The sequence below is a fragment of the Syzygium oleosum genome, unplaced genomic scaffold, assembly GCF_021117445.2.
Source record: "Syzygium oleosum isolate NSW1041296 unplaced genomic scaffold, Sole_v2.1 Sole_v2.04, whole genome shotgun sequence".
NCBI lineage: Eukaryota > Viridiplantae > Streptophyta > Magnoliopsida > Myrtales > Myrtaceae > Syzygium > Syzygium oleosum.
Window position 1 is genome coordinate 14556560 of NW_026607488.1, and position 25670 is coordinate 14582229.

The 25670-nt window shown below is 41.9% G+C and overlaps 1 long non-coding RNA gene across 1 annotated transcript; it reads right to left on the minus strand.

Moving 5' to 3' along the window:
- Window positions 1-21644: 21644 nt before the first annotated feature.
- LOC115689920 (uncharacterized) lies at window positions 21645-23330 on the minus strand. The gene is made up of 4 exons (XR_008816372.1): window positions 22977-23330; window positions 22709-22875; window positions 22080-22262; window positions 21645-21981 (listed from the first exon to the last, which is right to left on the minus strand). It is a non-coding gene; the product is annotated as an uncharacterized LOC115689920 (long non-coding RNA).
- Window positions 23331-25670: the final 2340 nt, after the last annotated feature.

Genomic DNA, 25670 nt, shown 5'->3' on the forward strand with positions numbered 1-25670 from the left:
GATTGAATCGGAAATCCAGACTAAGATTAAGGCCCTACAATTGACGGACCCAGAGATTTAGAAGATTCTGGGTATGGATGTCACAAAAAGGAAATCGGACTTTCGGGTATCCGAGGATGGGATTCTGAAGTTCCGGGGGCGGTTATGTGTACCCGGTGATGCAGAACTGAAGGAGGAGATTTTGTCAGAAGCTCACCGTAGCAATTACAGTATTCACCCGGGTAGTACGAAGATGTATCAGAACTTACGACAGTATTATTGGTGGAACGGCATGAAAGTGGATGTAGCCAAGCACGTGGCTAAGTGTTTAACGTGCCAATAAGTGAAGGTGCAACATTGCAAGCCGGGTGGAATGTTGCAGCCATTGGAAATCCCTGAGTGGAAGTGGGAACACGTTACTATGGACTTTGTAATGGGATTACCGAGGAGTCAGAGAGGCCACGATTCGATATGAGTGGTAGTCAACCAATTGACAAAGTCAGCACACTTTCTGCCGGTGCGAAAGGACTTCGCCTTGGAAAGGTATGCCGAGATATACGTGCAACAAATAGTCCGTCTTCACGGAGTGCCAGTAACGATTACTTCAGACCGTGACCCTAAGTTCACTGCCGCTTTTTGGAAAAGTCTTCATCGGCATTAGGAACGAAGTTACAGTTTAGCACGCCTTATCATCCCCAAACAGATGGCTAGTCTGAAAGAACGATTCAGACTTTGGAAGATATGCTGCGGGCATGTGTATTGGATTTTAAGGGTAGTTGGGAGGAACAGTTGCATCCGGTCGAGTTTGCTTACAACAATAGCTATCAGTAGAGTATCAGAATGGCACCATTTGAAGTGATGTATGGCAGAGCTTGCAGAACACCAATTTGTTGGGATGAAGTTGGTGAGAGGAGCATCACGGGTCCCGAGTTGGTTCAGCAGTCAGTCGAAATAGTCAAGGTGATTCGAGACAGGCTTAAGACCGCTTAGAGCCGCCAAAAGAATTATGCAGACCAGAGACGTAGGCCTTTGGAATTTCAAGTGAGGGACCACGTTTTCCTCAAAGTATCACCGATAAGAGGATTGTCACGGTTTGGCAAGAAAGGGAAGTTGAGCCCGAGGTACGTGGGTCCATTCGAGGTCTTAGAGAGAATTGGCACCTTGGCCTATCGTCTCGCACTACCGCCGAATTTGTCCCAAGTTCACAATATGTTCCACGTATCTATGTTAAGGAAATATGAACCGGATCCGATCCACGTGCTGAATTATGAAGAAATAGACGTGGACGACAGAGGGCAAAAGGACACTATAAGTGCCATAAGTTGTGTATGGAAATCACTTTGGTGCCATAACTTTTTTTCGGATTACTTTGGTGCCAAATCGGAGGAAAAGAGATCACTTTAGTGGCTCCGGCCAAAATTCCAACCAAAAAAAGAGCCAGGTTAGATTTTCGGTGAGCCACGTCAGATTTCCGGTGAGCCATGTCAGCATCGAAAATTAATAGAAAAAGAGCCACGTCAGATTTCCGGCGGCCATGTCAGCATTGGCACTAAAGTGATCGTTTTTCAAAAAGTTGGCACCAAAGTGATCCGAAAAAAAGTTATGGCACCAAAGTGATCTTCGTACACAACTTATGGCACTTATAGTGTCCTTTTGCCGACGATAGAGTGTCGTACGTGGAAAAGCTAGTAAGGATCAAGGTCAGAATAGAACGAATGTTGCGGAACAAGATAATTCCAATGGTCAAAGTAATTTGGGAGCATCATGGAACCGAAGGTGCGACATGGGAAAGCGAAGAGCTGATGCGACACCAATACCCCCATTTGTTCAAATAATTGGGTTGGGTTGTAAATTTTGAGGACGAAATTTTTGTAAGGGGGAAGAGTTGTGACATTCCGAATTTCGACCCATTTTTGGGATTTATAAAACGTGTATTTCGTCAGTGCGCTTATAATAAAATCTTACCCGGAACTGATCACTCTTGGGTTATTTTTTAATTAGAGATTTCGCTAGAATCGCACTCGATCGAATTTAGCCGTTATTTAGAGCCCAAACTTTGGTGTCGAATTTCTTGGAGTTTTGTGACAAATTTAATTGGACGGTGTCAATATTATTATGGCCAGCGTCGATATTGTCCGGGATAAGTAAAATGTAAAATTTGGACCGGGTGCGAATTTGGACTAGTAGACCTCCCTATGGGTTTATTTTAGTTAGTGTTTTGGCCATTTTTCCTAAATTATTAATTAGGATTTTTCGTGGACCATTGGATCGATTTCGAATTCAAACGAGGACCGTTGGATCGCACTCAAGTGCGTTGACTTTGTCTCTCTCTCTCTCTCTCTGCCGCGTCTCCTCCCCCTACGCGCGCGTCCCTTCCCCCATGCAACGTCCACTCCTCTCTCTCTCTTCCTTTTTCTTTCTTTTCTTTTCCTTCTTTCTTCTTCTTCTCTTCTTCTTCCTCTCTTCCCCCGCGCCGCTGCTTCTGCTCCCTCCCTTGCTGCTCACCGTCGACCACCAGCTTGCCAACCGGCCTCCCCAGCCGCCTGCGACGCCGCCGCACCACCTCGACCGCCGCGTCGCCGTCGGCCGCGCCATCGCCACCGCGACTCTCCCCCCATCTCCTTTCCCTTCCCCTGTTTTCCTTCGCCCTGACTCACCCCTGTTCCGCCTCGCCCACGCCGCCATGCCACTCCCAACCGCCGCTCCCAACCCCGGCCGCTCGCCAGCTCGCCTAGCAGCTCGACGCCGTGTCGCCGTCGCCGCCTAGTTCGCCCGGCTGAGCCTGTCGCTGATGCTTGTCGCCCCCGCCGTAGCTCATAGCCGCCGTCGTGTCGCCTAGCCAGCTGGCTAGCCAGTTCGCCGTCCAGCCAGGCCACTTGCCCAACACGCCTGGCTGTCGTTGCCCGGTCGTGGCCGAGCTCGCTGCTCGTGCCGAGCTCGCCCAGGCCGTGGCCAGAAAGCCCAGCCGCTGCCCCTGCCCGTGCCGAGGTCGCCCAGCCGTCGCCCACTGCCCAGGCCGTTGCCCTGCTCGTGGCCAAGTGCCGTGCCGAGCGTCTTGGCCGTGGCCGAACGCCTTGCTGGCCACTGTGCCCATCGCGCCCTCACCCGCGCCGAGCCGCTACTATTCTCCCGGGCCATTTTGGGCCCCTTATCAGTTTTTCCTAGGCCAAACTTAAGTAAGTGACTTCCTAAACCCTACTTAGTATAATGGGTATTATTTAGACTTGTTTATGGTGCGATTAGTATCGGTTTAGTGGCTAAGCTTGGAATAGGATTGTTATGTTAATGTGATTAATTGTTAAATTAAATTGTGGTGATTGTGTGGCTTAATTAGTGGCTGAATTGGTGGGTTCAATGGCTGGTTTGTCGTGACAATTGCGGGTGATATTGATGTTTGATTGTAGCCGACTTGAATGTCGGATTGATGGGCTAATGTGGTGAGTTCATGAATTGAATTGAATAGTACGACGTGTTAGAATGACGAATTGTGTTGTGGTCGTTTGGAATTGGTGGTGTGATATTTGATTATGTGAAAGACGTGGAAATTGATTGAATTATATGGCGTGTGTGTTTGCTTAAACAAGCTCGGATCAATCGGAGGGCTGCCAACCTGTAGGGTGTTGACCCGGGTTGTGAGAAAGGACCTGTAGAGTGTTGACCCGGGTCGTGAGAAAGGTCATGGAGCGTGTTGACGCGGGACAAAGCCCCGATTCATCGGAGGGCTGACCTGTAGGGTGTTAACCCAAGTCGTGAGAAAGGTCCTGGAGTGTGTTGACGAGGGACAAAGCTCGGATTGATCAGAGGGCTGACCTGTGTAGTATTGACTCGGGTCGTGAGAAAGCTGGATGGATATGCATGTGTATTGTACTTGATGAAATTGGGTGAACGTACATGTGTATGGTGCTTGAATGATTGGGATATGTACATGAGATGTTATTGCATTAATGTGAATTGACTAATATGCAAAGTTGGCATTTGGTTTATGACGAGGTAAGCCTAATTGTGTGGATTCGATTGTTGGCTGTTAGATCGCATGTTAGACTCGTCTGGGTACACATTGGCTTAGGTGGGGTATAGGTTGTTTGCTTATTGAGATTTATTCTCATTGCTGTAGTGCAAATCTTTTCAGATCCCCGACCTTGAGCATGCCGCCAGCTAGGCGTTTTGGGGTCCGCATGCACACGGTGCATGAGGAGACCGAATATCCAGTAGGCCCAGACCAGTTTTACATTAGGCACCTTACCACAGTTTGGGTAGATAAGGGCTTAGAAGACCTGCAGCCCCATACTTATTTGGCTTGGTATCATCGTATCGGGTTGGAGACTACTGGGCCAATCTATGGTTTTGAGGGGCTTCAGCATGGTAATGAGGATGCGGTGAATTGGGAGCCTTGGGACAAGTATACTTTCGATGGCGAGGTGACGGATCCCGAAGATCCACCAGAGAGCCCTGGCCTAGGACCCGAGCTCGTACCAGAACCTGAACCCGAGCCCGAGCCCGAGCCCGAGCCCGAGCCCGAGGAGGAGCCTATGGAGTCGGAACCCGATGAGGAGCCTATGGTGTCTGAGCAGGAGGACGAACTGATCGAGATCAACTCCGATTCTAAGTTGGAGTCTTCAGGGTTTGATTCGGATTGGGCACCGTAGGAGGATTTGGGTGCTGGGGGCCTATAAGCCTTTTTGGTAGAACCTTTTTGTGTATTTAGTAATCTACCCTGCCACCTGTCCCTTTTTTATGATGAAGGTGGATGCTAACCCTAGAAGCCTAATGTATGAATTTTATGGTCTCAAGCTAATGAGATGAGTTTATTGATTTGTGCAAGTACTGCCCTTTGGTCATTGTTTATTGTCTGGGTTATTTGATTTCCGCTTCCGCTTGCGTTTGTCTTCGCGTGCTTCGTTTGGGTCGGCGACGCGTCCTGGGACGTCGCGTTCAATACGACTGTTGAAGGGGTGTCGCGAGCTCGTTGGGGTTCAGGGCGTGACAAGGCACCTGGCATGCATGCACCTGTTGTCCTCTCGTTGTCAATTTAAGATTCTTCCCCCTTATGTGTAAATTTATGTTTTTGCCCTTAGCCGGTGAATTTCCATTTTGCCCTTGACCGAATTATTTACCATTTTCCCCTGGCTTCTAAATTTCCGGTTATGCCCCTATGGAATTATGATTTTATAGTTTTGCCCTTACACATTAATTTACGGTTTCGCCCTTGCGTGAAATTTGGTGGATGTTTATACATGAAACAATTACAGTGCTTTACAATTTTAAGAAATTCAATTATGAATGGTTTGTTAGTCATCAAAGTGGTCGGCCCTTAAGGTATCTTGAATTTTTTATGCTCTAACGGCAATTGATATATTACATATCCTTATTAGTATCATGGGTATATTGAAGTTCATTTATTATAAGAACTTAGGGATTCACCCAAAGGTTAATCAATTTCTTATAATAAATGAACGTAATAGTTGGTAATTAATATGTCTTGTTAGATTTGTTTGTATATCCAAAGATATCAAATAAACTTTAATGAGGTGTATTTATAATTACCAAATAAAATTTATTAGTATCATTATGGTTTATTATATGTTCGTTTATAGTAGGATCACCCAAAGGTGAACTATGATGTACATGTATTGTTTAATTTGAATATGATTATGTGATGTTCTCAAAGCATTAATGTATAAGTAATTTCTTGCATATTTGTATTATTTGTATCTGTTTCTCTTTATTCACATGCTTCGTTTGTTCTTTTATTCAATGGAATGAATTTCCCTTATCGGAGTGAACAAGTCTAATTTCACTTTGGTGCTTTGGATCTTGACTTAGCACTTCAAGTTGAGAAACCGGCTGCTATTACTGATGAGAGCAAAGATAATGAAAAGTCTTTCCATAGAGCTTGGGAAAGATCGAACATATTAAGCTTAATGTTTATGCGAATGACAGTTGCAAACAACTTAAAGACCACTCTTTCCAAAACTAACATTGTTAACGAATTTATGAAATTTATGGAAGAGCGTTCTCAAACTGCTGATAAGTCACTTGCAGGTACATTTATGAGCACTTTGACCACCATGAAATGTGATAGTTCATGTACCATGCATGAGCATGCACATCTCATGACAAACCCAGCAACAAAATTAAGGACCTTGGGAATGAACATGGATGAGTACTTTTAAGTACAGTTCACACTTAATTCCTTGCCTCATGAACAATATGGGCCATTTCAGATGATGCTTATATCATCTACATTCCTTTTGCGAAAAACGTCAATATGCATTTGAGATTTATTCTTAAGGAAAACTTTTAATCTTGAAAATTATATTTTTGGATACACTTGCTAAATTCTTAGATATCTTATAATTGGCAAGTTTGATTCACAAATCGGAGGAGGGTTTGTGAAGATTGTTGTCTCCTTTACAAGAATTTACAGGTGGCAAAAGAATCTTTCCATACAAAGTTTAGAAAGCTTGATCTGAAAATTGTGGAGATGCTGAACTATTTTCGAAGGATCGAAAATTCTCCCATTTGCGCAAAATTCTATAAGTTATTGAAGGTAGCCCAGAATATATTAAGCAAGCCCTTAGAGTATCATGTGAAAGGCTGAATAATTTCCTTGATTGAAATACTTTAGATGCTTACAATTACTACGCTATTCATTTTATTCTAAAGAAAGGGCATATGAAATATTACATGAGATATCATATCTTTAACAGCAAATTTATGCAAGAAGTTTATTGAGTTTATGCAGATTGAATTCGAGATGAGCTTGATTGAAGAAAATAAATTTCTTTCTCGAATTTCAAAAAGCAAACGAATGCTGCGGATATTTTTGCTACAAAGAGAATAAAGGAAATATTCTGTTTGACGTGCACAAGCTGCAATGAAAGCCATTCGCAAAAGCTATCATGACAACAGGGGGAGAAAAACAAAACGAGAATGAAGAGCAAAAATGGAAAATGCAAAAGAAAGGGGGAGAATCATCTCAAAATGGCATCAAATTGAGGGGGAGTGTAAATCAAATATGAGAGTCGATTTAATTTATGCCCGCTCTTGATTAGTATGGAAGAAAAGGTAATGTATGTTAGAAGTTGCTAAGTTATACATAATCCGGGTTAGTATATCTTATATTTCCCTTACCTTTTGTCATTCAACAAATCTCTTATTTATATTATCGTTTTATTATGATAAAAAAGTGGTGAAATCTTTATTTTACATCCGTGTTACTTGATATATATTTACCGATGCATTTGATATTTGATTCTATAGAACATGAGCTATATTGAATATAGTTAATATCACGAAAAATCTCAAACTGGTATACTTGTGACAAATTTATCCAAAACTAATTTTTTGACCACTAAAAATCCTAAACTGGTACACCTGTGATAAATTTACCCTCTATTAGTTTACGTTAAATTTTACCGTCAAATTGCTAAGTTGGATGACACATGGCAGTTGACGGGTGAACCAGTTAGGGATTTACCCTTATGTTTATCACAGGTTTATCAATTTGTGGCTTTTCATGATATTAATCAAATTTAACGAAGGGTAAGTTTGTCATAAGTATACTAGTTTTGGATTTTTGGTGGTCAAAAGATTAGTTTGAGGTAAATTTGTCACAAGTGTATCAGTTTGGGGTTTTCGTTGGTCAAAAAATTAGTTTGAAGTAAATTTGTCATATGTGTACCAATTTGAGGTTTTTGGTAGTCAAAAAAATTAGTCTGAAGTAAATTTGTCACAGGTGTACCAATTTGGGATTTTTTGTGGTATTAACCCTAAAATTAAATAGTTTTAACAATTAAATACTTTAAAAACGTTTCTTTTCTGCCATGAGAATCAAAATAGAATTCAACCCGATTTAAGAATTTGTTAGTGCATTTGTGCGTTCACCCATTCACATAGATATCTATGAATCAGTAATCAAGGTTAGCAATTATTATTCTTAGTAAATCTCTGAAGATTTCAGTATTTCAGATTTTAAAAAAAGTTTGTAAGATTTCTTTTAAGGGAAAAGTAAAAAGCAAAAGTCAGTCAAGACAAATAGGTTCACATTTGAACACAAAAAATGAATTATTTGGGTGGGAAATGATGTAAAATTAAAAGAAAATTTTGAATGGAAAATGATTATATTCGACCTAATTATTTTATGTATCATGTTTAAGAGAAGCACAATTTAATGTAAAATGTCTATATTCAACCTACTTATTTTAAACCCAAAAGTTTTCTTTTTTAAGTCGATGGAAATTGTCTACCATGTATAGATGCTACAAACATTACTTCCTAATCACATCAAGGACATAATATAAGGAGAATAATCTCAAATGTGAGAACTAAAATCCATTCCAATGAAGAGTATTCATGTAAAAAGAGAGCTAAACAATGATAGAGGTAATAATTACCTCATCTTCCCGAAGTACTTCCAAGGCTTCGTCAGAGCCCCACAACCTACTTCACTCCACGGGCGCTCCTTCACTAGCAATTTTCTTACCAAAGTCTCTCAATTGATGATACATTTTCAACTCTTGATTATCTCCAATTTTTATTAGTGACGTAGAACTCAATGTAACAATCTCCATCCTCATATTGAAATCACAGGCATTCCATATGTAGGATACAATTCTCAAATCTGTTCCAATCAAGAAACAAGCAATATCCCAAAATATCTATTTTCCCTCATTGCTCATTGCCTCAAAACTTATCCTTAGCTTCTCTTGCACTTCGTCACTCGATACTTTCCTCAACTTTTCTGATGAGCCTTGCCAGAATCCTTGTTCTTTCCCACGCAGTGACAACCTATAATCTTGAGAGCTAAGGGAAGCCCTCTGATAGTCTATACGACAGCATTAGTGAGAGACTCAAATTCACACAGATGAGAGTCCCTTCAAAAAAAGCATGTCTACTAAACAAGTTCCTTGAGTTTATACTTGCAGTTTACCTCAACATGCTCCAGAACAGAACCATTTCTTGTGGTCTTAATTACCCTACTTTCTGTCTCAAACCACTCTTTCCGAACCAAATCGTTTTGTTATTTTGATCTTCCACACCATCTAGAATAATTAGGACTTTCTTATACTTAAGTCTGGATGCTATGATGTTAATTGCGTCACACGTATTAGACATTTAATCCTTTGTTTTCAGTATATTAGATATTAATTGATTTTGCAAACATACTTTGCCCTTGTAGAGCAGCAAGGATCTTGGATATCTTGAAGGAAACTACGACGCTGAAATTGGTTAGAGAACTTATTGTAATATTTGGATTTTTACCAAGCAAAAAAAAAAGTTGAAAAGTCAACAAAAGAAGAAGAAAAAGTGGACTTCAGCTTATTTATGAGGCAAAGCAAAAAAGAGAGAAGAAGAGAGTGACCAAGAGCACTCACGGGAAAGAAAGGGAAAAGGGCAAAGAAAAGAAAGAAAAGAGAGAGAAAAGAAAGAAGAAGAAGAAGAAAGAGAGAGTGTGTACTCACCATAGGAGTCTTGCCAAGCCAGAGTTACTTCGTATCGCAATGCCCAGTAAGTACCCGTACTCCTTGTTTGTCTAATCAGAGTAATATTTGGAGGTTAGGGCACAATTTGGGGTTTTATGGATTTTGAGCTACGAGGTTCAATTAAGAAGTCGTTAAGCTACGAATATATATAGAAATGGTAGTTTATGGTGTTGTAGGGCCATGGGATTTTGCGGATCTCAATTTAAACTTACGATTTGCCTGGAACAAAATTTTGAAGTTGGCCGCGAGTGATGAACAATACGCGACCAACGGCTTTCAAGTTGATTTTCATCAGTTTTCGACTTGATTTAGGGATGGCCAAGTTATGGATCTTATAGTGCTTCAAAAGATCTTCCTTTTGACTATATGCTCGCTTGAAACCAGATTCGGTAGAGAGAGTTACGATGTGACCGAGTTCTGTTAGTGCATAGAAGTTGTTTCGTTAGTGTTTACGGTTACTATAGCTGCTTCGTAGTTGTTGTAATATTTTATTTGATTTGACGTCGATTCTCGTTTAATTGTTAGGATTACGAGATCGTAGGCTTGTTTAGCTATGTGTTGTTGGTTTTGGGTATTTCCAAGTGAGTGGTACTATATTTTCTTTGAATTTGTAAATTCATATTTTGAAAATGAGAAGTAGGAGGCATATTATGTGCAAAGTGTGATTTGGCTAAAAGGCACAAGTGATGTTCGTAGCATATTTAATGCATAACTTTAGATCGCACATTTATTGCATTTTAGTTATTTGTAAATGGTCTGAGAAACGTTTTATGAAAGATGTTTTAAAATATTACTAGTTTATGAAATGGATTTTGAAATGGTGTGAGAAATGACTTGAGATATTATATCGTGTCTAATGAATGGAGTTGGGAAAAATGGTATATTTTGGGTTTGCTTTGTGAAAGAATTTGTGAAAGAATTACATTGATTTTGAGTATGGTTTATGAAAGGTGATTTGATTCGGTTTGTGAAACCGATTTATGATACGGATTTTGGATTGGTTTCGTGGAAAGAATTAATTTTATGAAAGGCTATATTTTGGTTTGTGAAACCAATTATGATATGAACTGGTAAAGGGCTAAGTGCTACACGATGATATGAGTCTTTTGGGAGCTGCCTCTAAGGTCTTTGTACCATTGATATGTGTTGGTGAAGGGCTAAGTGCTACCTGATAACGTAATTTTATGGGAGCCACCTGTAGGGCCTTCTGCTATTAATATGTGTTGGTGAAGGGCTAAGTGCTACACGATACTGTAACTTCGTGGAAGCCACCTCTAGGGCTTTGTATTATTGATATGTATTGGTCAAGAGCTAAGTGCTACATGGTGATGCGAGTTTCGTGGGAACCACCTCTAGGGCCTTGTACCATTGATATGTGTTGGTGAAGGGCTAAGTGCTATACAGTAATGCAAGTCTTGTGAGAGCCACCTCTAGGGCCTTGTACCACTGATATGTGTTGGTGAAGGGCTAAGTGCTACATGATAACGTAACTTCATGGGAGCCATCTCTAAAGCCTTGTACTATTGATATGTATTGGTCAAGGCTAAGTGCTACACGGTGATGCGAGTCTCGTGGGAGCCACCTCTATGGCCTTGCACCAATGATATGTGTTGGTGAAGGACTAAGTGCTACACGGTGATACGAGTCTCGTGGGAGCCATCTAACCATTGATATATATTGGTCAAGGGTTAAGTGCCACATGGCGACACGAGTATCATAGGAGCCACCTCTAGAGTCTTGAGTTGGACATTGAGCTTGGAATCGATCATTGACGTGTGAATTGATGAGATTGATAAACAAACTTGACCATTGATGTTTAAATTGTGGTAGTGGATTAAATGAGATTTTCTAATTTGTATAAAGTTTTGTTGAATTGAAATAACTCGTATATGCTTTGATATGTATAATATATATTGAGATTGAAGTATGAGTTTCTAGTATTGCTTTATGTATACATGCATAGTGGTTGTTCAATCTGCTTAGAAGATATGTGCTACTCACTGAGTTATGATTGCTCACCTCTCTCATTTCCAATCTTTTCACGTTCCTTAGTTAGTGGCTGTAGCGCAAGAGTGATTTCAATAGGAATTTTCGGGAGTTGGTTCTTTGTTTGTGTTAGAGGTTGCATCCTTCATATGGAAGGACGGCTGTGCCACTCTCTCATTCTGGTGGGTTTCGGGGTGTGACACTTATTGTAGACGACTTCGGCTAAAGTTGTCTTACCGATGCTCCCCATAACAATTTGGGTAGCACTGGGGTTATTATTCTGCAATCTGAAAATATCCTCCACTGCATCATCAATTCCGACAAGTTGTTTGGTATCATGCATTTGCAAGGCACTTAACTCCCTCATAACGTTTGTCATGACCATTTTCACCAATTCTCCTTCGTGGCTGTTTATAAAGCGTTCACGTTAAAAAGGATTAGAAGAACAATCATATACTGTTATATCTCAACATTACAACACTACAGCATATAAGAGTAAAAAAGGCTCGCACGAGTTGAGAAACACACGATTGTATAGCCTCTTCTACAAGCAAGAATCCTGTTTAAAGAAAGTAAACAAGGTTTCGATAGAAAATGAAATACCCGTCAGCAGTTTTCTTCGATTCTCATCCCTTTAGGGAAGCCACTTCTTGGAGCACTTGTTTCCATTTCGCAACAACTTCAACAATATACTTCTCACCAAAGTGGAGAAAGTCGTCCCAAAGTCCGCTATTTGGAATCGCACATGGGTCAGTTCAACCTCGTAAAATATGGGCAAGACAATGTGCTCGACGCTCTTTACGTACTCGATCATTTCAATGAGCTCTTGAAGGCACACTGTCAATTATTCAGAAAACTTAAACTGTTAGATGAATGCATGGTTTAATATTTGAGATATGTGCACTAGAAGTTCTAAAACTTGTTACAAAAGTATAATTGAGTTCTAAAACTTGCAAAATGTGCAATCGAGTCCTAAAACTAGTCAAATTGGTTCAATCGAGTCCTAAAGTTAACACCGTCTAATTTACTAATGGAAAATGCTGACGTGGTGCTGACATGTCTTATTTTATTAATTTTCTTGAGACATGTGGCATCCAACATGCGCCACGTCAGAAAAAGTTGAAAAAAATATAAATTAAATTAGAAAAAGCTATTGAAAAAAGAAAAAGAAAATAGATAGCCACATCTAGCGGCTGTGGCGATGGCCAAGCCCTCACCGATGGCCGCTGCCACAGCCGCCGGGAAGGGCTAGCGGAGGTCGCCTGGGCCTTCCCGAAGCCTGGTGACCCTCGCCGACCCCGGGCGAGGCCTCGCCAGTCCCCAACGAGGGCATGCAGGCCTCGATCTGGGGGAGGTGTCGCACCGCGCTTTTTTTTTTGGGTTTTCGGGGTTTGCGCGCTAAAGAGGTATTTCCGTGCAAGGGTCTCTTCCATACCATACCTCACGTGACAGCGGATGATAATTTCCTATTTAGTCTAAGTTCTCGATTTTGGAGTCGCCACTAGTCATTGTTGGTAGGTTGACTAGAAATCTAATCGGGGAATGGGAGAAATACCACGATTCTACGAACTAGAGATTCTGAATACGGGGACTTGGTTACGCTAATGATGCCGAATCGAGATCCCTAATGCCCTTTCGGTACTTAAGAATGATATGATGTCTAACGTGTCACACAAATTTTCGAGGCTTATCCACTAATCCTATCCATTCTAATTGTGGGGAGATCAATCGAGAATTAAATGCGCAATCAATGTTAATCAAACCAAACAATCCTAAATTGTCCCTAAAAATCAAAATGCACCCAAAAATCATCCAAATCCTAATGAAGCCCTAAAACTTATTAATTTCATGATTTGTGTTTTTTTTAGGGTTTTAGGTTTTTTTAGGGGTTATAACCTCTGAATTTGAGATTTTTCTAAAAATGCCACTTGGGCACTTCAAAAAAAAAATTAAATTTCACTTTCTAAGGTTGGCCACAGTGTTTTTAAACCATTCTGTGAATTTTTAAAATTTTTGATTTTTTTTGGAAATTGAATTTCTGAGAATTTCATTAATCGAGAATTGATTTTTATGATTTTCTGAAAATTTTTATGAATTTTCGAATTTTTTATAGATTTTCTGAATTTTTTTGAATTTTTTTTTTAAAAATTCGAATTTTTATGAAATTTTCTATTTTTCTGGAATTTTCCGAATTTCTGAAATTTTTTTTTTGATTTTTTATGAATTTTCTAAATTTTCTATTTTTTTATTGAATTTTTTGAATTTTTTTTTTGAATTTTCCCTCCGGGAAAATGAACCGGACTAGCCCGGTTCAACCCGATTCGATTTGGCCGAACCGGGCCTTGCCGAAGCCTGTCGCCGGTCGTCTTCTCTGACGGGCACGGTGCTAAAAACGGTGCCGTTTGGCCCATTTTCTTTTAGGCATTTTATCAAACACCTAAAATGCATGACTTTTTTTAGGGTTTTCAAGACCGTGACTTCGAGCTCATCGCTGACGACCTTCCGGTGACTATTTAGCCATTTTAGTTGGTTCAATGTGAAGACTATGTCACCCCCTATCAAACTAACCTAATCACCTTGCCGTCGGACCGCCGTCGACCGGCGAAAAATCAATCTAAAAACCCTAACTTGCAAACTGTTTTTGGCAAGCTTTTTCAGAATACAAATCTTAATCCTAATCGCCCTAGCCGTCTATGTCGAGTCTAATGGCGAACAAAACATCAAACAAGATTGAGAGAGGCTAACTTGACTAACCTAAGGTCACGGCGACGCTCTAGCGAAAGTTCCTCGGGACTCCGGCGAAGTGGTTTTCATGCATGGCCGACTCAGTTTGTGTAAGCTTGACACCCCAAATGCAATGAAACAACACAAATAATGATCAGAAACAAGTTTCAAACATTTAGAAGTCTAAAATCCAAAAGAAAATCACATGAACATCAAAGCTTATTTTTTGGAATTTTGGAAAAATCAGAACTACGAGCGATTTTTACCTGTTTCGCCGAGGGATCAAACGAAGTTTTCGCACTAATCGGTCACCTTAGAGTTCTTCTTTGACACTTAGGCTTCCAGTAGGTGGTCTTCGCTTCACCGGAAGAGCTCTGAACACGCCGACCGAGGCTTGTTTTCAGGCCTGGATCAACAGCTTCATCACAGGTTCACAAGATGTGGAAGATCACAATCGGAGCCGATTTGCCGGCACTTTCTCGCCGGAGAAGATGCCGATCACTCGGTCCTAAGATCCTCAACACGTCTCTAGCTCTCTTTCTCTTTCTTTTGTGTTCTCTGATTCACTTTCTCTTTCTTTAGCATTTCGTTGAACACGTTCCCTGCATTTTGTTCAATTTTTCTTCACTTTTCTTGATCAATTTTCCCGCTCCAAAATCGTTACCACCGACTTAGAATCGGTTGTAACGATTCTCTGGCCCTAGCCAGAAATTCTCTAGCTGGCCGAATCGATTTACACATGCTAAATTGATCACATGAAGTTGTCGAAGTCGCGGGTTTGAAGATATTTTTTCTGGGTTTATTGTGCAATGGGCGAACCGAGCAAAGGGGATGACTGACCCGGGTCGGTTCGGGTCCGGTCGACCCGGTTGACCCGGTAAGTCCGATTTTGACTAAAAATTCAAATTAAGCCCGATTTCGACAGAATTTTCAAAATTGAATTCCTCATAACATTCTAAACCCAAAAATGTGATTTTCCCCAATTTTTGACAAAATCATTTCGTAGATTTTTAACTTTTTGTACTCGGGTTATTGGGTCTTTGTTCAATTCGATGCCTTAATGACCTGATTAGGCAAAATTGGTGCCAAAATTGAATTACCCACATTTGATTAACCCTAGAAATGATGGTCTCATGATTCGACAAATTCGAATTGGACACGATTCCCAATTTGGGCTCAAAATTCCTAATTTTCAATTGAATTTTGGGGTTTTCTGATTTCTTTGTTGAATTGTTCAATTGGACTAACCATTATGTAATTCAAGGTCCCAAAATCATTTGTTGTGAAGATACCATGACTTAAAAATGACTAGAAAAGATCTAATTGCATTTTTGGTTCAATTCGGGTTTGATTTTGCCCAATTTTGGGAAAAACACATGCCCGATTGAGATTTTCCAAAATTGATGATGCATTAGTGAAATTGGATTTAAAAGAAGCCTAAGGACTATTTTTATGGAATTTTCTGATTCCATTTACTATTTTTCTTGATTTTCTCACTCATTTTGACTAAATGAAATTAAAGAAAAATTCAGGAAAATGCTAAAAAAAATCATTTTTGGTTTAGAAATAGGTTTCTAGGCTTGACCAAGATTCCTAATCCTAATTTTGAGATTTTTGAAAATATGAAAAAAAAAATGAGCTAAAAATCAGGTGTCAACAGGATGGCGCCGACCCTCACCCAGGCGACCTTCGCCAGCCCTTCCCAGCGGCAACCACCGGCAAGGGCTATTGGGAAAATCACCAATGTGGTGATTATTGGGAAAATCCCCTATGTTGTTTTAAAGATGACAAAGGCAATCAAATGCTACTAATGTGCGTATTGGTTGAGTAATACCATGTGATATATGCACAAGCCAAGATACAGATGTTTGTCATAAATAGCAAAAAAAAACATTCTGATATGAGGAGTGCTCTGCCACTATCAAGATACTATCCTAATATCTAAGGTGAACAAGATATTGGGTAATTGAATATGTCTACAAGCTGGAAGGATCTTCAGATATGGTGAACATATGGAAGGACCTTACTCGAGGGTGAACAAGTCGAAAAGAATAGAGATGTTCGTGATGGTTTGAAGGTACAAAGATCGAGTGAACAGTTGGATGGATCAGATGATGGTGAACAAGCCTAGAATAAGGATGTTTGGTAAAGCTTGGAAGGATTATGAAGATGAACAACTTGGAAGAGTCAAAATTGTCAATATGCTTAGAAGGACCAGAAAAATCAGCATCAATATCGGGTGAGAGCAGCTGCCTTATACAGATAAGGTGGAAGATTGTGATGATCTTCAAGGACTACGTGATATCCATAGTGTGATTCATTGGGAGAAGATCGCAAGATGTCCTAGTACGTTTTTCCGTAAAGAGCACCAACGAATTTAAAGATCAGTTGATTGATGATGTTTGTATCAATGTTGAGATATCATGACATTAGTGATATTTGAATAACGAACATGTGAGGATGTTCAGGATTATAGCCATTGAAGAATGGAAATGTACATCGGGAAGATTATGAAGTCTATCGGGGAACAGGAGCAGGCGTCTATCAGAAATGTCAGAGCAGTCAGCATAGGGAACAGTAGTTGCACGACCTATTTTTGGGTAGCTTGCAAATGTTCAGGATAAAGGGTTGTACAGGTAGAACCATCTTTGGATAGCAACACCAATGGATTTCTAACGGCTAGTTGATCTTCCAAGACATCTCCAACGGGAAGATTTAAGATGGCTATTTAAGAGGAGAGCTTCTAGGCCAAAATGTTAGAGAGAACACAATGTAGGATCCGAATATTTGCTCTGAACTACTTTCCTTGTTGATATTGTTTCGTTCTCCCAAAGATCTTTATTATGATGATCTTGCCGTATAATAATCGTGTGAAAGATCAAGTGTATAAGAGTAACTGCAGTAGCTGAGTCCTGATAGTGTGATATATCATCTGTAAAGGATCAGCACCTGCCAATTGTAACTTGTTGAGCAGATTATTAGTGCAATCCAGCCAGTATTGCGACTATTAGTCTGGAGAGTGGATGTAGGCTTGGGGATAAAGCTGAACTACTACATATCTGCTTGCAAATCTTTTATATCTTTAATATTAGCATTACCTGATCTTTATTATCACGATTTGTCAAACAGCAGCACTCACCTAATTTTTACAAACTGTTTTTGCCAATGTTTGTCAAACAACCTATTCACCCCCCTTCTAGGTTGTATTGTTAGCCCCAACAAGGGCTTGGCCACTGCCGCAACTGCTGGTTGTGGGTTTGTTTTTTCCTTTTTTTTCTTTTTTTATAGCTTTTTCTAATTTAATTTATATTTTTTTCTTTTCTGACGTGGCGCTTGTTGGACGCCACATCATCACCACGTGTCTCAATAAATTAATAAAATAAGACACGACAACGGCACGTCAGCATTTTCCATTAGTAAATTAGACGGTATCAACTTTAGGACTCGATTGAACCTATTTAACAAGGTTTAGGACTCAATTTTACCTTTTACAAGTTTTAGGACTCAATTGCACTTTATGATAAGTTTTAGGACTTTCAGTGAACATATCCCTTAGTATTTAATTACTCTAACACTCCCGTGCATGCTTGGTCTTGTTTTTTTGCCTAGTACTAAGTATGGACATATATAATTTGAGAGGCAAATGGGGCTCGGAAAGATTTGAACTCGGGGCCTCCTGGCTCTAATACCATATGGGATTTGGTGGAACCATTACCAACTATTTTAAAAGCTTAAGCTATTAGATGAATGCATGATTTAATATTTAATTACTCTAATAGTAAAGGTGATCCACGAATTTTTTGTGAACATCCATACCACAAAAGCTCAAGAACAAGTGGTAGTTGTTACTTCCTGTCGAAGTGGCTCGAAAGCTAAACGCACTGAGATCATCTGCTTTCCGACGTGTGCTCTTTTTTTGGTTCTTGACAAAATTGCGTGTGAGCACAGATAGAAGCATCAACGCAACCAGCACTGTAAAAGGTTGCCCAAACTTTAGATCACGTTTCATTGTTACTCCTTCAATAACTCTTGAACCGAGTCTCTCTATTAATATGAAAGAATAAAATGCCTATATTCGGTTTGCTCAAGAAGAAGACCATGCAGAGCTGAGTTTTTGGCAATTTATACTTCAAGATGCACATGGGTTATGTCACGCCCTGAACCCTACGGCACGCGACAACCCTACCGAGGTCGACTCAATGCGACGTCCTAGGACCCGTCGCCGACCCAAAACCCAAAACAGAGAACAAGGCACATGCGGAAGCAACATGACACCCGTACATAATAAAACAACACATGACCAGGGATAGCGATACATACAATAAATACAACTTGCATTATTAATAGGGATTTACAATATCCATTCACGAAAATATACATATAAATCAAAATGGGTCAGCAGCCACTAACGTCAAAAAGGGGTATGTGGCTCGGGCGGTCAGGGTACTAAAACTAGGAAGGGCACCTATCAAAAAAGTGTCGGCCCATCCTAACTACGGTCAAGGGTAAACCCTAGGGTAACCAGTCCGGGTCGGATCCCGAGGACTCGAACGAATCGTCAAACGACTTAGGCTCGGAGTCCATAGAATCCGGCTCGGACTCAGCCTCCATTGGCTCCTCCTCGAACTCGTGCTCCGGCTCAGGCTCCAGTTCCATCGGTTCTAGCTCGGGGTTAGACTCCCACTCCATCGGATCCTCCTCCGGGTCAGAATCCATCTTGAAAATGATCGGCCGGGGATTAGAATCCTCCTCGGACTCGGCCTCAGGGCTGGCTACCTCTCCATCAATATGCTGCGGGTCCCATTGGCTCACCCCGACAATCGGAACATCAAAGGTCCTAAGGGGTCCATAAACCCCGAATGGGTCCCGAAAGCACCAACCCAAGTACTGATGAGCCTGGAACTGCGGCCCACCCACATCGACCCAAACTGTGGCAAAATGTCTAATATAAGTCTCCCCGTTCCCTACGGGGTACTCGATAACCGACCGCTCTATGCAGTACGGGATCCCAAAACGGATTGGTACTCCTGCCATCTCAAGGTCGGGAGTTTGAAAAGTTGGGGTTTAAACAACAGTGAGAATAAATCTCAGCGAGTAGGCTCCCTAAACCTAAACTAGGCTAACATGCACCTCCTGACAAGCACTAATCAACACATAATCCAGAATATAAATGACTTAGGCCCTCGGGCCCAAATCCAATACTTAATTGACCCTGTAGGTTAGGCACATGATAATTTCAATAATAACACAGAACCTAATCATGGCACATACACAACATCACTTGGCCACCACGCATGTCATGCACATGCTCATGCTCATACTCGTGCTCATGCTCATCGATGCACTCTTACACACTTGCACACTTTCTCAATTCTCCTCCGACCCGCGTAAAACGCATCAGGTCCAACCCGCGTAAAATGCATAAGGTCTATCACTTTCGATCGATCTCCGGCCCGCGTAAAACGAATCAGGCTCATGACACAACCCGCGTAAAACGCATCAGGTTGGCCATCTTCCGATAGTCCGGGCATCGTCCCGCGTAACACGCCTCAGGACAGGTTCGATACCCCGCGTAAAATGCATCAGGGTCTTAGGTGATCACACGTACACATTCACCAATTATTATCTGAACCCCGCGTAAAACGCATCAGGGCATTTTAGGTGATCACATACTCATGCCATTCGTGCATACACACTTGACGCACATGTTATGCCAATGCTCGATATGCACATTCATGGCCATAACATCCAATGCTCGGGCATTCATAAAATTCACATTGGGCACCCAATTTAACTTAGCCACATAATGGACAGTTCAAGCACACACAGCAAATTTCATAATTAATCCTCAATTTCGCCGAACAAGGCCCGATAAATTCCACTATGGCTAGCCACTAATCAGTCCACTCTAGGCCACTAAACAACTTCCAAATCAGCACATTAAACTTCCAAAATTACCACAAGATCAGCCACTACACGACCCATACAATTGCACCCATTTTAGTCCATATAATCGCCTAAATCAAATCCCCAATGAACAGCCAACAATCAGCCCGTTCTAGACTACCAATTCACATTTAAAACATCACATTAGGCTCCCAAATTCACCACATAATAAGCCTTAGTCAACCGCCAACATTTAACCCCTAAAATACCTTAATTAACCCCTAAAACTTGTCTAAAGTGCACATAATCCTAATTAGGGTTTAGGGTTTGTTCTCACAAAACTTCCTAAGCTCCAAGGGGTGTCGGTCAAGGGGGAAAACAGGTTGGACGGGCGCCGGCTCGTGGCGGAACAAGCGGCGGTGCCTACGGCCCTCACGGTGGCGTGCGTCGGTGGGCGCGGGTTGATGGCGTCCCGGCTGATCACGACAGCCAAAGGGGGCGCTGATGATGGTGGTGATGCGGCGAAATGGTGAGGAACAAGGGCTGAGGGTGGCGCAAGGTGGTGGTGGTGAGCGGTCTCGACGAGCGGCGGCGGCGTGGCCGCGGCGGTGGTGCTCCACGGTGGCTCTCACGGCCAAGGGGAAGGAGAATGGGAGAGAGGGAGTGAAGCGTGAGAGTGAGGGAGTGGCCGGTGGTGATGGTGAGAGTGAGAGGAGAGAGAGATTGAGAGGGAGTTTTAGAGAGATTGGGTGAGTGGGGTGGTTGAACTACTCAACCCAAAAATTTTCATCTTGCCCAAGTTTCAAGGGTTAGGATTGAATCTTGCTAAAATATCTAGGGCAAATTAGTCCATCAATTTTGACAATAATAGAGGCTGATCAAGTCTAATCTAAACCCCAAAATTCAGAATTAACACCTAGGGCCTAGGGGCAAAACGGTAATTTTTTACTCCCGGTCCGAAATGCCATTTTTCGACTAAATTGATCCCAAATATAATTGGTCACATAAATACGATGTCATCCTTGCAAAAATAATCGCGTACGTCGGTGAAATTCGACACCCAAGTCCGGACTCAATTCCACGATCAATTTCGCTCAAATGCGATTTTAGCGTCTATCACTAACGGGCGGCTGTTTAGGGGTTACGCGTATCGACCTATGGTTACTCGAGTCGTGACGGTCTCGATTCCCAAGAGAACACGAGGATTTTATCACTAGTTCCAGAGGTCGCGATCGTTCGGAATAAGTTCGGGATTGTTCGCCACGCGTACTCTCGATTGTGCGAAATAATCAGCGTTCCGATCGTATATCGTTAGCCAAACCAAATCCGTCACCCTCCTTGGATCGGCCCACATTGGCCCAAAATATTTCCTCGTCTTTTCTCGAAATCGGCCTCGATTCGCGGTCGAGTTCTTGGGTCCACGTACCGTTTTCCTAGTTAGACATTCCCTATTGGTCAGTATCCCGAGAATGATCAGTTTCGGGCGAGACTTACTAAAACAAAATGAGAAATAATCATCCATTTCATTGATCACAAAAGTGGGTCGAATTCAGGATGTTACAGGTCAAGAGGGAGAAAATAGACAAATTAATATTGTGTAAATGATAATAAAAGAACTTGACTAGTATCTTCCAAGTCAATTTGCACTCCTAATATTGCCAATGAGCTATTCCTATGTCAAGATTACAGTTGTAGTTGGAAGTCTTCGCTTCTGATGCAGTGTCAATTAAGCTCTCTACATAAGTAAAAATCATATGCACAGCTCCTCCCACATCATTTCAATTCCATAAACAGCTAGGTGGTACCCGAGCTCCGAAGATTTTTTCCCCCCGCCATCAGCCTAGCCAAAATGGTGCACATTTCTGGTTGAAACCACAACTGCTTATTGCAGGAGTGAATTTCCAATTCCGTTCAGTTGCAGCTGCAACAAAACATTCTGATTTGAGTAGTAGTTCAAGAAGAGATGGCATCTAGAGATCTAGATCAACTCTCAAACATTCAAGGACTGAAGCAAATCACCTTTCTAGCTCCCCATTGGGAACTTGTGATTTTTATCCAAAAGACATGAAAGCAATGCAGTTGATTTAACGACGTTCTCCATACTTCTGGTTTGGATGTGACACTGTTATCCACAATACAGCGAACATCCTCTGTTCGTTTAAAGCCTCTGAGGCATATTGTCATTAGCAAACAATGACTGAACTGAAGGAAGAAATTGCAATATAAAGGTAAGAATTTGCGAGATGATTAATAAAGGAAAGAAGTAAACAAGGAAAGAGTGGTCACATGATTTCGACCGGGTATTTTACCATTAATAATAATACTTTCAGTATGATCAAGGCCATATATCTACCTTCATAGAGAGCAATCTTCGTATTAGCATATCAAGTGATGAACAAAGTTTATATAGATCCATGGGATTCATAATTTTGACATTAATGCCCTGGCTTTGAGAAAATGCAAAACACGTTTATGGTACCTTCACAACCTATTCCATGACAATATAACGAAATCACTAAAATGCTATCAATAATCACTTATGCACGAGCAATTTCCAGAATCCATCAGATAGTGAATTTCTTTTCTTCATCCTTCTGAATAAATGGGACAACCAAATAGAAGTAGGAGAAAAGTATTACTTTACTCACCCAAGTGCATATTGATACCATGTCGAGGATGAAGAATCTCTTACTATTTGACTGAAGACATCTAATATACGTTTGGAGTCATCCTGATCTTTTTATTCTCATCATGACCACAAGCCAGATAACACTGAAGCATCACATTTACTTGCTCGAACAACTTCCCCCAGTTCCTGGAATTAAGATGGAAAATAATAACATGTCAAAGGAAATCCCCATGCAAACGAAAATACTAATGAAAGCAAGTAATCTCGACAGAAAAGCGGCAGTTTACCTGCTACATTAGGAGTCTCCAGAATCAGATCTTTGTCATGCTGCCATAATCTAAATCTTTTTCACAATTCTTTCATGCAGGGCAGCGTCCTCAATTCAAATCTTTGTATTTAGTATTATCAAATGCAAAATCTAACTTTAGCCTGAGCCTTAGTCAGCTTTTTGCCACTCTTTCCCTCCGGAATCATGTCCTGTCACGTGCTAAAGAGTCTTTGATATGCGACTTGCACCCATCCATATCAAAGCGTTCCAGGGATTTTATATTTTCATGGAAGCAAATTTTATCTAAGCTCTCACAATTATTGACAATCAATTGCTTCAGATCCTTCGAATTCGAAAGGTTCAGTTGTTGAATGTGCTTTGTGACATTCTGAAATCCGACCCACTTGGGATTTATGAAATGAGTAGTTTATGGACATGCTTGTAGTTAGATCTCGCCCGGAATTGATCACTTCGGGAATACTAACCGTTAGGGAAAGGCTAATTAGGGATCTAAATTCGCGCGACCAAAGAACTCGATCGTGAACCGACTTTATACTATGAAAATTGTCGAGGTGACATTTTGAGCCACTGTAGGCCGATCCAAGGATAGCCAGGGATCAGTTCGCCACTATAATATTAGTGGATCGCGGGTGATTCCGTTGGACCACGAAATGAATTGACGAATGACCCTAAACCTATACCAAACGATCGTGCCCGTCGGATCTAGCGATCGATCCTCGCGATTAAGTGACCACCGAGGTCGTCACGACCGGAGTAAACTTGTACGTGGCATGATTCAGTATCGGCCACGGGTCAATAATGCGAATTTCCCCAAAAGCCACCCGTTAGTACGAGATTTGCACAAGTTACGTTATTCAGAACTTAGGCATTAATTAGAGACCAAGTTGGGCATTGGAAATTTAGAAAGTCAGGACAGATCATTTGGATGATGTTGTCATTTGCTCGGGTAGCCTCGGATTTGTCCGAATCCTTCAGAAAAATTGAATTTCAGCGAGAAATGAAAAATGACCATTTTACCCCTGAAAATTTGTTAAGGCCAATGTAATTTGGGAAGGGCATTTTGGTAATTTCGCCCTAGCCTTAGAATTAGAGATTTTTGGACAATTTTGCCCTTGGACTCTTTCAAAAATTCCCAAATTGTCCTTGGATATTTTGGAAAAGATTCGATCTGGGCCGTCGATCTCAGGATAAGAATGAATCTCGATCGTTGATTTGGATTGTGAGAGAGGGGCATGATGGTCTTTTGGGCATCAACAATTGTCCAAAGCTATTTAATCTCATTTCCTCTCTCTCTCTCCTCACTCTCTCACCACTCTCGGCTCACTCTCTCTCTCCCCCTCCTCCCGACCTAGACCACCTCCCCTCGCCGTGCACGTGGCCGTCCGGCCTAGCTAGCAACCGTCGCCGCCTTCCCGCCTGGCCGGAGTAGCCGCTCGCCGGAGCTGCCGCTCACCCCACCGTCCCTTTCTCTCTCTCCCCTATTCTGACTCACCGAACCACCATCACCTTCGTCCTGTCCTGTTCCGCTCAGCCAGGTCGAGCCAGCAGACCGCCGCTCGCCGTCGCCATCCGCCGGAGCTGCTCACCGCCGCCGCACGCCACCACTTGGCCGCCAGCCTACCGTCCCCTTCCCACTCTAGCCGAGCCAGTCTAGAGTTCGAGTAAGTCGCGCCCTAAGCTCTATTTAGGATGTCGGGTATCGATAGACGTGATTAGGGGTTGAATCGGATTAATTAGTGTAGGTTTAGGGGTTAATTGGGGCCATTTAGGGGTTATGTTGGCATTCTGATTTGGAAATGGAGATGGGCTGATTTGAGGTTGAAATTGTGATGTTTTGAGGCTGAATTGGTGCCGGATTGAATGCTGGAAATTGGGACTCGTAGTGACGAGTATTTGGCTCGATTTAAGGGCAAATGGTGTCGGTTTGGTGTACGGTATGGTGGCTGGAATGTGATGTTCGTTATGGCTTGAATTGAGTGAGGAAATGCTGAAATTGTGCTCATTATGTGGCTTTGATTGTGGGCCCGTTAGTGGCCTTGTGTGTTTGTTGGATCGTGTTTTGGTTGATTGAAATGTGAGCCGTTAGGTGCACGCTTGGGCTGAATTAGTTTTTAATTGTCAATTGGCCATGTTGGATGCTTATTGAGCATGAGAAATGTGTGTGAATTTGCGCGTGCACGGGTCACGTGTGATTGGCCAATTTATTGGCATGTGGGTGTTGAGCGTGTGAACGAGTGCGAAATCATTTGTGGCACGGTATGTGTGGTTGCGGAAATCCCTGAGGCGGTACCATAACGTGGGGAATTGATCCGTCCTGAGGCAGTACGACTACGCGGGACGATGCCCGGTATTACCGGAGGACAGCTAACCTGAGGCGGTACCATTACGCGGGTTGTGTCGTAGGTGGTGGGTGTTGAGCCTGAGGCGGTACCATTACGCGGGCAAGATACACGGCCTGAGGTGGTACCATTACGCGGGCCCTGAAGTGTTGTTATGAGTTAGTTGCAGTGAACTTAAGGCAGTACTTCTATGCGGGTCGCTGGCGAGTCGAGTGTGAGATGGTCGCAGTGAACCTGAGGCAGTACCATTACGCGGGTCACTGGCGAGTTGTGTGGAAAGAATGTTATGAGGCCGGAACGAATGCATGAAATGTAATTAGAACGCGCATGTAATTGGGAATGGTGTTGTTGTG